We start from the raw sequence: 4,588 nt of genomic DNA on the forward strand, positions 1-4,588 counted from the left end.
ATACTCTGGTTTCTCTTCAGATCGTATAAATCTTTCGCCTTTTACTAAAGATTTCCGTGGAGAGGAACAATTCTGAGTTCTTATTAATTTTTTGAGGCCTTGCATTTGCAGGGCTAATAATGTTGTCCAAAAAACAGAACTTGTGATCAACCTTTTAGAGTGTTTGCGTGTGGTGTTTTATTTGAGCCAAAACCGGCTTAATGAAAGCTGAGCGTCTTAGAGTTATAGATGTCTTGTAAGCTTCCAAGTTTCAGATTAAGCGTTTCCTTTTGCGTAGAATTTGCGTCTTTTTCTTTCTCTTTACCAATTTTTTTTTTCTAGAGGTACGTGCCATGTCGCCTGTGACACGCTCTCTTCCTATTAATCTTGTTTTATCTTCTCTGCGTTCAGTTGTGACCATCCCCAGAACTATTCCCTTTCTCTTAATTTAGTTACGATGTGGTTGAAGACATCTGGGGTGTCTATTTTTTGGGGGGAGGCACACCCGGCGATGTTCAGGGGTTCTGAATGCCATGTTTATGATCGAAACCAACTACAATCATGCTTGCAATCCTGGTGCGCAAATAAAGATTTTATATTAAAAAGATAAACTTCATTTTAAAACATAAAACAAAACAAAGAAAAAGAATTCGGAAGGTCAGAAGTCTAACATCAAGGGATTGGTGCATCAGCAGCATTCTTATAAAGAATTCAGGGGACAATGCTTTTTCCGCCTTTTTTCAGTTTCTAGGAATTCAAATGAAGGCAATTCATTTGTTTACTTGTAACACACTGCCTAAGTCACCCCTAAACCTGGGCCTCCCCTAAACCTGGGCCTCCCGCAGGCAAAGTATATCTTGCAGTCACTGAGCTTTCTCCAGCTCAGTAAAGACTTTTATTTATTTGTTATTTTTTGCCACTCCCAGCAATGCTCAGGGATTTACTCCTGACTTTACACTCAGGAATTACTCCTTTCCAGCTCAGAGACCATCTGGGATGCTAGGAATTGAGTCAGGGTCTGCCATATGCCAGGAAAACTCCCTATCCCTGTACTATCTCTCCAGCCCCTCCCTTGAGGATTAACTATTTACAATTATATTACTTTGGGTAGGAGCAATAGCACAACGTAGGGAGTTTGCCTTGCACGTGGCTGACAACAGGACAGGCCCAGGTTCGATTCCTGGCATCCCATATGGTCTCCTGCGCCTGCCAGGAGCGATTTCTGAGTACAGAGCCAAGAGTAACCCCTGAGCACCGCCGGGTGTGGCCCCCCAAAAGTATATATATATGGGGCCGGGCGGTGGTGCTAGAGGTAAGATGCCTGCCTTGCCTGCGCTAGCCTTGGATGGACCGCGGTTCGATCCCCCGGTGTCCCATATGGTCCCCCAAGCCAGGAGCGACTTCTGAGCGCATAGCCAGGAGTAACCCCAGAGCGTCACGGGTGTGGCCCAAAAACAAAAAACAATCAAACAAAAAAAATGTATATATATTATTTGGATTAATTTGACATCACCTTTGACTAGTGGTTTACAAATATTTTGATTTTCAATTATTATTTGTTTGTTTTTGTTTTTGGGCCACACCCGTTTGATGCTCAGGGGTTACTCCTGGCTAAGCCTTCAGAAATTGCCCCTGGCTTGGGGGGACCATATGGGACGCAGGGGATCGAACTGCGATCTGTCCTACGCTAGCAGACACCTTCCAGGCCTGATTTTCAATTATTAAGAGTTAAAAAAAAAAAATCTTTGTTGTGTTTCTTGTTGTTTTTGGGCCACACCCAGCGGTGATTAGTGGTTCCTCTTGGCTCTGCAGTCAGAAATACCCCTGGCCAGTTTAGGGAACCATATTCTGGGATTGAATCCGGGTCAGCAGAGTACTAAAACAAGTACCCTACATGTTAGACTATTGTTCCAGCCTCTTAAAACATTCTTGATACCGAATTTTATTTACCATTATTCAACAGAAGAAAGGCCTTTTAATTTTATCCGTTGGTTTTTGAGCCACACCTAAAGGCTTAAGTTTAGCTCTGCGGGGGGCCGGAGAGATAGCATGGAGATAAGGCATTTGCCTTTCATGCAGGAGGTCATTGGTTCGAATCCCGGCGTCCCATATGGTCCCCCGTGCCTGTCAGGAGCAATTTCTGAGCCTGGAGTCAGGAATAACCCCTGAGCACTGCCGGGTGTGACCCAAAAACCACACACACACACACACACACACACACACACACACACACACACAAAAGTTTAACTTTGCAGTCAGGAACCACTCCTGGCAGGATTCATGGGACCTTTTGTGTGTGGGTCGAACAAAAGGCAAGCTCCCAACTTCTGTACTATCTCTCAAAGGGATCAGTACATACCTAGGAGATCTGGGTTACTATTCATCCCCGCCATGGTCAGATCATCTGCTCTTTCGTCAGTGATTCTCATTGCTGTAGCCGTGGCACAAACAAATAAACAGCCCAAACTAATGTATATTTCTTGGGCCCAAGGTGAAGCTCAACGTTTAAGTACCTGCTTCATATAGCGAGGCTCAGTTCAGACATTACAAAATGAAGAAAATAAAAAGCAAAATGACCAGAAGATATGTGCTAGTAGTGCCCTCTTGTGGCATTCCGTGAATTACTCCCCTATCACTCCAGTTTCTGTGACTTTGCTTACAAAACCGCATTCAATCTTGTTAGGCTCAGTTCTCTCTCTCTCTCTCTCTCTCTCTCTCTCTCTCTCTCTCTCTCTCTCTCTCTCTCTCTCTCTCTCTCTCTCTCTCTCTCTCTCGCTCTCTCCTCTCTCTCTCTCCTCTCTCTCTCAATTAAATTGATATATATCATATATACATTTGTATATATTATATATATATCAAAAAATTTTTTTTTGTATTTGAGTTTCACCTGGCTGTGCTAAGTCATTATTCCTGGCTCTGCATTCAGAAATTCAGAAATCACTACTGGCAGGCTTGGGGAACCAGATGAAATGCTGAGGATCAAATTCAGGTTTGTTGCATACAAGACAAACGCCCTACTTGCTGTGCTATTGCTTTGGCTCCTTTTTTTGTTTTGTTTTGTTTTGTTTTGTTTTTGGGCCATGCCCTACAATCTCAGGGCTTACTCCTAGCTCTGCATTCATTCAGAAATTATTCCTGGCAGTGCCTGGAGGATCAATGGGACAACCAGGATTGAACCCAAGTTGGCTGCATACAAGACAAGTTCCCTACCTACTGAACTATTGCTCCTGCCCCCACTGTTCTCAATTTATAGAATACATGTGATTGGTAGATCAGCAAAGAATATATCCCTGCCAGAGTGGAACTTACATTCAGATCGAGAGTCATAAGTAATTAGTATTTGTAAAAAGAAACAGTAGCTTGGGATAGGAAGATATTGGCTTGCAGTTTAGACTGCAGTTTAAAACACATACACAGGAATGGAGAGATAGTACAGCGGTAGGGCATTTGTCTTGCACGCGGCCAACCAGGTATAGACCGGATTCGATCTCCGGGTCTCAATGGTCCCCCAAGCCTGCCAGGATCGATTTCTGAGCACAGACAGAGCCAGGAGTAATACCGCTGGGTGTGACCCAAAAACCACACACACTGGTACAGTGGACAGGGTGTTTACCTCACACATGGCTGACCCATGTTTGATCCCTGGGACCCATAGGATTCCCTGGGCACTGTAGGAGTGAGTGATCCCTGAACCAGAGCCACAGCTAGGAGTAAAAATGGAGGAGTGCAGGGTCAGGAGTTATTTTATTTATTTTATTTTATTTTTTGGTTTTTGGGTCACACCCGGCAGCACTCAGGGGTTACTCCTGGCTCCCAGCTCAGAAATCGCCCCTGGCAGGCACAGGGGACCATATGGGATGCTGAGATTCGAACCACTGCCCTTCTGCATGAAAGGCAAACGCCTTATCTCCATGCTATCTCTCTGGCCCCATTTTATTTATTTTTAATTTTTTTAAATTTATTTGGTTTTTGGGTCACACCCGGCAGCACTCAGGGGTTACTTCTGGCCCAGTCTGCACTCAGAAATCACTTCTGGCAGACACAGGACCATATGGGATGCTGGGATTCGAACCATTGTCTGTCTTGGATTGGCTGCATGCAAGGCAAACACTCTACCATTGTGCTATCTCTCCGGCTCAGGAGTTCTTTTAGACATAATGGGACGAGCAGTTTAGCTGAAAATATAAGTGTGAGCTTCATGGCCCCAAAACAGTATTTTGCACCCTGGACCAGAATAGCAAATCCTGGGGTACAAAAGAGGGGGGTGTTCAGGGTCCCGTGTTGCTCCAGCTTGAAAGAAACTAGAGTGGAGGAGAGGAGTCAGTGAAGGAGAATGAGGGAAGCACCGGGGGAGACCAGGAGGCTGGTGTTCTGGAGGGGATCAGGGCACAGTGGCAGCTGAGAGGAGGCCTGTGCCCAGGTCCCGGAAAATCTGACCTGGGTGGCCCATCTGTCTGCAACCTGGGCCTGCTTGCCTCTCACCTCCCTTCCCGTGCAGACACAGTAGAGAGAGCACAGATTCGACTATTTATTAAGCAGTTCCCAGCCAGCACTTTTTCCTCTGCCACTACCCATAGCGCCCCAACTCTCATTCAGGGTCGGGGTCGGG

At 45.5% G+C, this 4,588-nt stretch overlaps 1 non-coding gene across 1 annotated transcript; it reads left to right on the forward strand.

Moving 5' to 3' along the window:
* Positions 1 to 115, forward strand: LOC126012826 (U5 spliceosomal RNA). Its single transcript, XR_007497184.1, has one exon. It is a non-coding gene; the product is annotated as a U5 spliceosomal RNA (small nuclear RNA).
* Positions 116 to 4,588: the final 4,473 nt, after the last annotated feature.

Source organism: Suncus etruscus, chromosome 6 (genome assembly GCF_024139225.1).
Source record: "Suncus etruscus isolate mSunEtr1 chromosome 6, mSunEtr1.pri.cur, whole genome shotgun sequence".
NCBI classification, from domain to species: Eukaryota; Metazoa; Chordata; class Mammalia; order Eulipotyphla; family Soricidae; genus Suncus; species Suncus etruscus.